We start from the raw sequence: 12,630 nt of genomic DNA, 5'->3' as shown, positions 1-12,630 counted from the left end.
AACACAAGAGCCAAGAGCATCCAATGGGGAATGGGTGGTCTCTTTAACAAATAGAGCTGGGAAAATTGAAGAAACACATGTAAAAAAAATGAAACTGAACCCCTATCTTACATCACTTAAAAAAATTGACTTGAAATGGATCTAAAACTCCTAGAAGAAAATGTTGGGAAAAAAGTCAACATTGGTCTAGGCAATGACTTTGGACATGACAGTGGAAGCACAAATGGCAAAACCACAAAAAACAAAAGGGACTACATCAAACTAAAAAGCTTCTTTCCAGCAAAACAAACACTCAACAAAATGAAAAGGCAGTCTACTGAATGGAAGGAAATGTTTGCAAACTATATGTCAGATATGGGGTTGATATCTAAAATATACAAGGACCTCATATAACTTAACAAGAAAAAAAACGAATAATCCAACTTAAAAATGGGCAGGGGAAATGAATAGATTATTTTCCAAAAAAGACAGAAAGATGGCCAACAGGTACATGAAAACATGCTCAGTATCACATATCATCAGTAAACGCAAACCAAAACCACACAGAGGTATCTATCACCTTACACTTGTTAGAATGGCTATCATCAAAAAGACCCTGTATGGTATGGAAGATAGGAATCCTGTACACTACTGGTAGGAATTTAAATTGATGCAGCCACTATGGAAATTAAAAATAGAACTGCCAATTATTCTTCCAGTATATATGCAAAGGAAATGGAAATAAGATTTTGAAGAGACATCTGAAATCCTATGGTTCAGCCTTATTCACAACAGCCAAGAAATGGAAACAATCTGAGTGTCTGTCAATACATGAATGAATAAAGGAAATGTACACACAATGGAATTTTATTCAGTCCTGAGAAAGAGGGAAATCCTTGCATTTGCAACAACATAGACAGACTTTGAAGGTATTATGCTAAATGAAATAAGACAGATAGATGTATGATCTCACTTAGGCTTCACAGGTAATTCAGTTGCAAAGAATCCTCCCTGCCAAGCAGGTGATATGGATTCAATACCTGGGTCAGGAAGATCCCCCGGAGAAGGAAATGGCAACCCACTTCAGTATTCTTGCCTGGAGAATCCCACGGACAGAGGAGTCGGGCAGGCTACAGTCCATGGGGTCTCAAAGAGCCAGACATGATTTGGCGACTAAACAACAACAACAATCATCTCACTTATATGTGGAATCTAAAAAGCAGAAGTTATGGAAAAAGAGGGTAAGATAGTTGTTATTACCAGGCAATGGGGACAGACAGGGCTTTGCAATGAGGAGATGTGTGTCAAAGAGTACAAACTTCCAGTTATAAGATGAATGTTTTAGGGACCTAAGGCCTTTGGACATTAGGCCTTTGGACCTGTGCCTTAGGTGATTCCAGTTAATATATTTTATTATATACTTTAAAATTACTAAAAGAGTAGATCTTAAATGTTCTCATCACCAAAAAAAAAAAAAAAAAAAAGGTAATTCTGTGATGTGATGTAGGTGTTAGCTAATGCAACGGTGGCAATCATTTTGTAATGTATAAGTGTATCAAATTACCATATTTATACATTAAATCTATACAGTGTTATATGCAAATTATATCTTAATAAATCTGTGGGGTAGTTTGTAACAATGGTTTATATGAGCATTAACAGAGGTATGGATTCAGGTGAGGTGTGGGAACAGAGAAAAAAGGAAGAGAAAAATCAGAGATCGATTCAAGAACCAGGTGTGTTAGAGTAGGTAGTTAGAGTTTTCAAGTGGCTGTTGGGTTGAATGACATAAACTCATGTGAGGTGCATAAACAATGCCTCGCCTGTATTAAGTACTCAGTGAATGTTACCTTTGTTATTTTTATACAGAGCATTAGTATTATAAAAATAGAATGATGTTACTTTTCTATTTTTAGGACCCTTCCCCTCACTATCAGCAGAGATGAGAGGTGAAAGGAATCCAACCTAGACCATCTGAGTGACAAAACAGGGCTTGTCTTTCTTCGTGTGTTTCTATCAATGCAAAACACTCACAAAATATGTAGTGAACAAATAAATGTATAAAGGAACAAAGGAGCAAGGACCTCTGACTACTAAAAATCAGGAAATGGTTCATCAGCTGACCTACAAATTAATTTGAGAAAGATCCATTTTCAAGAAAGAACATACAAACAAAATCAAGAACCCAAAAGAAGATGAGGTTGATCCACATCTGCATAAGAAGCTGAATCAAGAACTAAAGCAAGATGGTTATTTTGAGACATCAGTCTGCCATCTTCTTGGTCAGCCAACTTTCTGAATAAAATCAGATTCCTTGCTTCAACACCTTATCTCTCAGATTCATTGGCCTATCATGCAGCGAGCAGAGCAAGCCTGGACTCAGTAAGAAATGTAATCTGAAGGCCTTAATAGATGTCTAAGAAAATAAAGAGAAAACAAAGCAAACCAAATCATTGACATGCAGAGAGATTGTGGAGTCTTGGTTCCCTAGTAAGAGCTTGGGTCTCAGCCTTCTGAGTGGGAGTGCTGAGTCCAGGACCCAAGATTTCCAGAGAACTTCTAACCCCAGGGAATATTAATTAATGAAAACTCCCACAAAGGCCTCCACCTGTATCCAACACTCAGCATTACCCAACACCCAGCACCTAGTGCAGAACACCTCACAAAACAGGCAAGACAACAACACAAACCCAATCATCAGCAGACAGATACCCCAAAACATACCACCTCACACAGCCCTGCCCATCCAGAAGGAAAAAAAAAAACACCTCACCTTCTACCACCAAAATGCAGGCACAAGTCCCTCCCAACACAAAGCATACACAAACCACTGGACCAATCTTTCTCATTGATGGCAGAAACTAAAAGGAAGAAGGAATATGACCATAAAGCCTAGGGAAAAAAGACCTCAAACACATTAAGTTAGAAAAAAAGAGAAATGTTGTAAAATGAAAGAACAAGGTAAAAACTCACAAGATCAAATAAATGAAGAGGAACTACACAAACTATCTGAAAAAGAATTGAAATTAATGATAACAAAGATGATCCCAAACCTCCAAAACTGAATGGAAAAAATGCAAGAATCAATTAACGTGCGTTCCCAATCCTGAACCCCTCTCCCGTATGGCAAAACCAACACAGTATTGTAAAGTAAAATAAAGTAAAAAAAAAAAAAAAAAAGAATCAGTTAACACATTTAACTAGGACCTAGAAGAAATAAAGAACAAACAGAGACAAATAAACAATTACTGAAATTAACAATATTCTAGAAGGAATCAATAGAAGAATAAATAAAGCAGGAGTATGGATAAGTGAGTTGGAAGATAGAATGGTGGAAAAAACTGCTGAAGAGTAGAAAAAAGGAAAAAGAATTGAAGATAGCATCAGAGACCTCTGGGACAATACTAAACACACCAACTTTGTATTATATGGTTCCCAGAAGAAGGAGGAGCTTCTCAGGCCCTAAAAAGGTGGCTCAGTGGGTAAAAAAGTGCTTGCAATGCAGTAGAGGAGACATGCATTCAATTCCTGGGTCAAGAAGATCCCCTGGAGGAGGGCATAGAAACCCACTCGAGTATTCTTGTCTGGAGAATCTCATGAACAGAGGAGCTTGGTGGGTAAGTATGACCTTGGTCCATAAGGTCAGAGTCGGACATGACAGAAAAGACTGAGTATGTGTGCATGCACAGAAGAGAAAAGGGGTCTAGAAAATCTGTGAAGAGCCTATAGTCAAAAAATTCCCTAACGTGGAAAAAGAAATAGTCAAGTCCATGAAGCACAGAAATACCTGTACAGGATAAACCCAAGGAGAAACACACTGAGACACATACTAATCAAACTAACAAAGATAAAACAAAGCATATTAAAAGCAGCAAGTAGCATACAAGGGAACCCCCGCATGATTAACAGCTGATCTTTCAGCAGAAACTCTACAGGCCAGAAGGGAATGGCTGAAAAGGAAAAAAAGGGAAAAAAATCTACAAGAAAGATAACTTTACCTGGCAAGCATCTCATTCAAACTTGAGGGAGAAAACAAACACTTCACAAATAAGCAAAAGATAAGAGAATTCAGCACCAACAAACCAGCTTTATAATAAATATTAAAGGGGCTTCTATAGGAAGGAAATACAAGAGAAAGAAAAGACCTAAAAACCAACTCAAAACAATTACAAAAATGCCAATAGGAACAAATATATCAATAATTACCTTCAATGCAAATGGTTTAAACATTTCAACCAAAAGACACAGAATGGCTGAATGGATAAAAAAATAAGACCCACATATATGCTGTCTACAAGAGACCCACTTCAGACCTAGAGACACATACAGACTGAAAGTGAGAGCATGGAAAAAGATATTCCATGCAAAAGTAAGTCAAAAGAAAGCCAGAGTAACAATTCTCATATAAGACAAAACAGAAATTAACATATAGACTATTACAAGAGATAAGGAGTGGAGTCCAGTTCAGTTCAGTCACTCAGTTATGTCCGACTCTTTGCGACCCCACGGACTGCAGCATGCCAGGCCTCCCTGTCCATCACCAAATCCCGGAGTTTACTCAAACTCATGTTCGTTGAGATGGTGATGCCATCCAACCATCTCATCTGTCATCCCCTTCTCCTTCTGCCTTCAATCTTTCCCAACATCAAAGTCTTTTCTAATGAGTCAGTTCTTCACATCAGGTGGCCAAAGTATTGGAGTTTCAGCTTCAACATCAGTCCTTCCAATGAATATTCAGGACTGATCTCCTTTGGGATGGACTGGTTGGATCTCCTTGCAGTCCAAGGGGACTCTCAAGAGTCTTCTCCAACACCACAGTTCAAAAACATCAAGTCTTTGGCACTCAGCTTTCTTTATAGCCCAACTCTCACATCCATATAAGAAAAACAGAAATAATAAGACTACTGGAAAAACCACAGCGTTGACTACATGGACCTTTGTTGGCAAAGTAAAATCTCTGCTTTTTAATATGCTGTCTAGGTTGGTCATAACTTTTCTTCCAAGGAGTAAGTGTCTTTTAATTTCATGGCTGCAGTCACCATTTGCAGTGATTTTGGAGCCCCCCAAAATAAAGTCTGCCACTGTTTCCCCATCTATTTGCCATGAAGTGCTGGAATCAGATGCCATGATTTTAGTTTTCTGAATGTTGAGCTTTAAGCCAACTTTTTCACTCTCCTCTTTCACTTTCATCAAGAGGCTCCGTAGTTCTTCTTCACTTTCTGCCATAGGGGTGGTGTCATCTGCATATCTGAGGTTATTGATATGTCTTGTGGAAATCTTGATTCTAGCTTGTGTTTCCTCCAGCCCAGCGTTTCTCATGATGTACTCTGCATTCAAGTTAAATAAGCACGGTGACAATACACAGCCTCGACGTACTCCTTTTCCTATTTGGAACCAGACTGTTGTTCCATGTCCAGTTCTAACTGTTGCTTCCTGACCTGCACACAGATTTCTCAAGAGGCAGGTCAGATGGTCTGGTATTCTCATCTCTTTCAGAATTTTCCACAGTTTGTTGTCATCCACACAGTCAAAGGCTTTGGCATAGTCAATAAAATAGAAATAGATTCTTTTCTGGAATTCTCTTGCTTTTTGGATGATCCAGTGGATGTTGGCAATTTGATCTCTGGTTCCTCCACCTTTTCTAAAATCAGCTGGAATATCTGGAAGTTCATGGTTTATGTATTGCTGAAGCCTGACTTAGAGAATTTTGAGCATTACTTTACTAGCACGTGAGATGAATGCAATTGTGCAGTAGTTTGAACATTCTTTGGCATTGCCTTCCTTTGGGATTGGAATGAAAACTGACCTTTTCCAGTCCTGTGGCCACTGCTGAGTTTTCCATATTTGCTGGCATATTGAATGCAGCACTTTCACAGCATCATCTTTTAGGATTTGAAATAGCTCAACTGGAATTCCATCACCTTCACTAGCTTTGCTCATAGTGATGCTTCCTAAGTGATGCTTCCCACTTGACTTCACATTCCGGGATGTCTGGCTCTAGGTGAGTGATCACACCATTGTGATTATCTGGGTCTAAAGATGTTTTTTTGTACAGTTCTGTGCATTCTTGTCACCTCTTCTTAATATCCTCTGCTTCTGTTACATTCATACCATTTCTGTCCTTTATTGAGCCCATCTTTGCATGAAATGTTCCCTTGGTGTCTTTAATTTTCTTGAAGAGATCTCTAGTCTTTCCTATTCTATTGTTTTCCTCTATTTCTGTGGAGGAGCTGGAAGGCTTTAAGCAAATACTGAAAATGTATTTTCTCCACTCATGACAAAGGTTGGAAGCTGGGACGAGCATAACAAAGGATTATGAGCGTTCACTGAGTGCCCAAGGCTGGGAACAGATGACGAAGGGTCAATATGCCCGGCCTTGAGGCATTCGAAGGCTTCCTTCTGACCACCTGTTTCTGAGAGCAAGGACTATTGTTTCATGATAAGACTCCCTTTAGAGTTTCGCCAAAGCTATGTTATGGCTTGGGTGGTGGGAACTGTGTTTTATGCTTAAATGCTTTGATGTTTATCTGAAATGGCTACGTGCAAGTCTGTCTTGTGTTCTATTCCCTGAAAATTATAAAACTACACGATTGGATAATAAACTTTGTCAGTCCACTAGAGGCTGTCCCTGAGTGTCCTTTTCAGAGTGCAGTTCTCCGAGCCTTACAATTTCCTTGCACTGATCACAGATGAAGGCTTTTTTATCTCTCCTTGCTATTCTTTGGAACTCTGCATTCAAATGGGTATATCTTTTCTATTCTGCTTTGCTTTTCGCTTCTTTTCTTTTCACAGCTATTTGTAAGGTTTCCTCAGACAGCCATTTTTTTTTTGTGTGTGTATTTTTTTTTTCTTGCAAACACCCTCTTCCAATAACACAAGAGAAAACTCTACACGTGGACATCACCAGATGGTCAACACTGAAATCAGATTGATTATGTTCCTTGCAGCCAAAGATGGAGAAGCTCTATACAGTCAGCAAAACAAGACCAGGAGCTGACTGTGGCTCAGATTATGAACTCCTTATTGCCAAATTCAGACTAAAATTGAAGAAAGGACGGAAAACCAGTGGACCATTCAGGTATGACCTAAATCAAATCCCTTACGATTATATAGTGGAAGTGAGAAATAGATTTAAGGGACTAGATCTGATATACTTCCTGATGAACTATGGATGGAGGTTGGTGACAGTGTACAGGAGACAGGGATCAATACTATCCCCGAGGAAGGACCCCACATAATGACAAGGCATCAATCCAAGAAGAAAACATAACATTTGTAAATATTTATGCATCAAATAAAGGAGTACCTCAGTACCTAAAGTAAACACTAACAGACATAAAATGGGAAATTGACAATAACACAATAGTAATAGGGCAATTTAACACTGAACTTATACCACTGGACAGATAATCAAAACAGGAAGGCGTTAAGAAAACACAAGCCTTAAATGACATATTAGATGAGATGAGAATAATTGATATCTTCAGGAAATTTCATGCAAATGCAGAAGAATATACTTTCTTCTCAAGGGCACATGATCATTCTCCAGGATAGACCACATCTTAGATCACAAATCAAACCTCAGTAAATTTCAGAAAATTTAATTTGTATCAAGTATCTTTTCTGACTACAATGATATGAAACTAGATATCAATTAAAGAAAAAAAACTAAAAAGCACAAACAGATGGATATTAAATAATACATTTCTAAATAACAACAGGTTGCTGAATAAATATAAAGGGAAATGAAAAAATTCCTAGAAACAAATGACAATGAAAACATGACAGCTCAAACCTATGAGATCCAGCAAAAGCAGTTCTAAAAAGGAAGTTTATAGAAATATAATATTACCTCAAGAAATAACAAGGACATCAAATAGACAATTTACCTTTATACCTAAAACAACTAGAAAAAGATAGACAAATAAACCTCAGAATTAATAGAAGGAAAGAAATCATAAAGATCATAGCAGAAATAACTGAAAAAGAAATGAAGGAAACAATAGTAAAGATTAATAAAACTAAAAGCTGGTTTTTGAGAAAAGAAACACAATTGACAAACCATTAGCCAGACCCATGCATGTAAGAATTAAAGATTTTAAAATTTAAAAAATAAAAAACAAAATATTAAAAAAAAAAGAAAAAAAGGGAGAAGACTCAAATCAATGAAATTAGAAATGAAAAAGGAGAGGTTACAACAGACAATGAGAAATGAAAAGGATCATAAGAGACTATTATGAGCAATTATATGCCAATAAAATGGACAACCTGGAAGAAATGAACAGATTTTAAGGAAAGTCCAACCTCCCGAGACTGAACCAAGAAGAAACTGAAATGATAAACAAGCCAATCATAAGCAGTGAAATAGAAAAACTGTGATAAAAAATCTCCCCCCAAACCAAAGTCCAGGGCCAGATGGCCTCACAGGTGAATTTTACAAAATTTGAGAAAAGAGTTATTGTCTATCCTTCTGAAACTCTTTTTAAAAATTGCAGAGAAAGACAGACAAATGGATAAGAAAGCTGTGGTACTATACACAGTGGAATGTTAGTCAGCTATTAAAAAGAATGTATTTGAATCAGTTCTAATGAGGTGGATGAAACTGGAGCCTATTATACAGAGTGAAGTAAGTCAGAAAGAAAAACACCAATCCTGTATATTAACTGGATATATATATTGAATTTAGAAAGATGGTATCAATGATCCTATATGCAAGACAGCAAGAGACACAGATGTAAAGAACAGACTTTTGGACTCTGTGGGAGAAGTGAGGGTGGGATGATTTGAGAAAATAGCATTGAAACATGTATATTATCATAAGCGAAACAGATCATGAGTCAAGGTTTGATGCATGAGAAAGGGTGCTCAGGGCTGGTGCACTGGGATGACCCTGAGGGATGGGATGGGAAGGGAGGTCAGAAGGGGGTTCAGGATGGGGAACACATGTACACCCATGGCTCATTCATGTCAATGTATAGCAAAACCCACTACAATACTGTAAAGTAATTAGCCTCCAATTAAAATAAATAAATTTTTAAAAATAAAATAAAGTAAAATAAATAAAGTTTTTTAAAAATAAAATAAAAAATTGCAGAGGAAGGAACATTTCCAAACTCATTCTATGAAACCACCATCACCATGATACCAAAACCAGATAAACAGAACACAAAAATATTACAGGCAAATATTACTGATGAACATAGATTCAAAAATCCTCAACAAAATTCCAGGAAACAGAATTCAACAACACATTAAAAAGATTGTATAACCATGATCAAGTTGGGTTTATCTAGGGGATGCAAGGATTCTTCAATATACATAAATCAATCAATGGGATACACCATATTAAAAATTACCATATTAAGAAATTAAAAGATAGAAATCATAGGACATCTCAATAGATGCAGAAAAAGCTTTTGACAAAATTCAGTACCCATGTATGACAAAACCTCCTCAGAAAATGGGCATAGAAGGAAACTACCTCAATGTAATAAAAGCCATATACAATAAACCTACAGCAAATATTTTCAAAGGTGAAAAACTGAAAGCATTTCCACTAAGATCAGGACTAAGACAACAGTGCTCACTCTCACCACTATTGTTCAACATAGTTTTGGAAGTCCTAGCCATGGCGATCATAGAAGAAAAAGAAATAAAAGGAATCCAGTCTGGAAAAGAAGTAAACTCTCACAGTTTGCAGACAACATGATACTATACATTAAAAACCCTAAACATGCCACCAAAAAATTACTAGAGCTAATCAGTGAATTTGGTAAAGCAGTAGGATACAAAGTCAATACACAGAAATCACTTGCATTCCTATACACTAACAATGAAAAATCAGAAAGAGAAATTAAGGAAACAATCCCATTCACCATTGCAACAATAAGAATAAAATACCTACAAATAAACCTACTTAAGGAGACAAAAGAGCTATATGCAGAAAACTCTAAGACACTAATGAAAGAAATCAGAGATGACATAGACAGATGAAAGGATATTCCATGTTCCTGTTTTGGAAGAATCAATATTGTGAAAATAACTCTACTACCAAATGCAATCTACAGGTTCAATACAATCCTAATTTACCCTATTTAAAACCCTAAATTACCAATGGCATTTTTCATAGAACTAGATCAAAAAATTTCACAATTTGTATGGAAGCACAAAACACAAAGCAATCCTGAGAAAAACGAATGGAGCTGGAGTAATCAACCTTCCTGATTTCAGGATATACTATAAAGCTAAAATCATCAAGACAGAATGGTATTGGTATAAAAAAAGAAATATAGATCAATGGAACAACATACAAAGCCTAGAGATAACCCACACACCTATGGGCATCTTATCTTTGACAAAGGAAGCAAAATATACAATAGAGAAAAGACAGTCTCTTCAATAAGTGGTGCTGGGAAAACTGGACAGCAACAGGTAAAAGAATAAAATTAGAACACTTCCTAACACCATATACAAAGATAACTCAAAATGCATTACCTAAATAAAGACCAGAAACTATAAAAGTCTTCTAGGAAACCATAGGCAGAACACCCTATGACATAAATCACAGCAAGATCCTCTGTAACCCATCTCCTAGAGCAATGGAAATAAAAATAAACAAATGGGAACTAATTAAACTTAAAAGATTTTGCACCTCAAAGGAAACTATAAACAAAGTGAAAACACAAACCTCAGAACAGGAGAAAATAGTAGCAAATGAAACAACTGACAAAGGATTAATTTCAAAATATACAAGTAGCTCGTGCAACTCAATATCAGAAAAACAGCCACAGAGTGGGTGGAAGTCCCAAACAGACATTTCTCCAAAGAAGACATACAGATGGCTAATAAATACATGAAAAAATGCTCAACATCACTCATTATTAGAGAAATGAAAATCAAAACTATAATAAGATATCACCTCACACTGGCCATCACCAAAAAGTCTAAAAACAAAAAATGTTCTCCAGGGAACCTCTTGCACTGTTTTGGTGGGAATGTAAATTGATCCAGCCACTATGGAAGATGGTGTGGAGATTCCTTAAAAAGACAGGAATGTAACCACCATATGACCTAGCACTCCCACTACCAGGCATATACCCTGAGGAAACCAAAGCTGAAGAAGACACATGTACCCCAATGTTCACTGCAGCACTATTTACAATAGCTAGAACACACAGGCAAGCAACCTTAATGTCCATCAACAGATGAACAGATAAAGAAGTTGTGGTACATATACACAATGGAGTATTACTTAGCCATAAAAAGGAATGCATCTGAGTCAGTTCTAATGAGGTGGATGAACCTAGAGTATATTATACAGAATGAAGTAAGTCAGAAAGAGAAAAATATCGTATACTAATGCATATATATGGAATCTAGAAAGATGGTACTGATGAATCTATTTGCAGGGCAGCATTGGAGACACAGACATAGAGAACAGACTTACGGACACAGGGAGAGGGGAGGAGAGAGTGAGAAGTATGGAGGGAATAACATGGAAACCTATATTATCATATATAAAATAGATAGCCAATGGGAATTTTCTATATGGCCCAGAGAACTCAAACAAGGGCTCTGTATCAATGTTTCACAGAAAACAACAAAATTCTATAAAGCAATTATCCTCCAACTAAAAAAAAAAAACAAATAAATGTTAAAAAATCTACAAAAAAAAAAATGCTGGAGAGGGTATGGAGAAAAGGAAACTCTTACACTGCTGGTGGGAATATATATTGATACAGCCAGTATGGAAGACAGTATGGAGGTCCTTTAAAAACCAGGAATAAAACTACTACATGACCCAACAATCCTATACCATGAGGAAACCATAACTGAAAAAGTCATACATATCCCAATATTCACTGCAACTCTATTTACAATAGCTAGGACATGGAAGATACCTAGATGTTCGCTGACAGATGAATGGATAAAGAAGCTGTGATACATGTATACAATGGAATATTACTCAGTCATAAAAAAGACCACATTTGACTCAGCTCTAATGAAGTGGATGAACTTAGAGCCTATTACATAGAGTGAAGTAACTCCGAAAGAGAAAAACAAGTATCGAAAATTAATGCATATATATGGAATCTAGAAAGATGCTACTGATGAACCTATTTGCAGGGCAGCAATGGAGACACGGACATAAAGAACAGACTTGTAGATACAGGAGAGGGTGGAGCAGAAGGTGGGACGAATGGAGACAGCAGTATAGAAACATCTACACTACCATATGTAAAATAAATAGCCAGTGGCAATTTGCTATATGATTCAGGGAACTTGAACCGGGGCTCCGTGACAGCTTAGAGGGGTGGGATGTGATGGGAAGTTGGAAGGAGGTTCAAGCGGGAGGGGACACATGTACCCCTATGGCTGATTTATGTTGATGTATGGCGGAAACCAACACAATATTGTAAAGCAATTTTTAAAAAAGCACTAAAGCTTTGCAAGGAAAATTCATTGTACTAAGAACCAAATCTTTCATCTCCCTGTTATCCTACAACCACTTTTCCTCAAGATGACAACTCTGTAACTAGAACCCAAGCCCTTTTCCGCTGCTTTATCTTTCAAGTACATTTTGTCTTTCTGCAGCTGCAGAGTATTTCTGCCAGGACTACACCCTGTGGGGCACTAATGACTCCTGCTTTC

General features: G+C 37.0%; 1 protein-coding gene across 3 annotated transcripts in view; it reads right to left on the bottom strand.

Annotated features, from left to right (window-relative positions):
• Positions 1-12,630, bottom strand: part of VOPP1 (VOPP1 WW domain binding protein) — a 167,808-nt gene that overhangs the window by 73,833 nt on the left and 81,345 nt on the right. The gene's annotated exons all lie outside the window — the stretch shown is intronic.

The sequence above is a fragment of the Ovis aries genome, chromosome 19 (genome assembly GCF_016772045.2).
Source record: "Ovis aries strain OAR_USU_Benz2616 breed Rambouillet chromosome 19, ARS-UI_Ramb_v3.0, whole genome shotgun sequence".
Classification (NCBI taxonomy): Eukaryota; Metazoa; Chordata; class Mammalia; order Artiodactyla; family Bovidae; genus Ovis; species Ovis aries.
The sequence above is the reverse complement of the archived record's forward strand: the minus strand, read 5'-3'. Positions and strand labels throughout refer to the sequence as shown.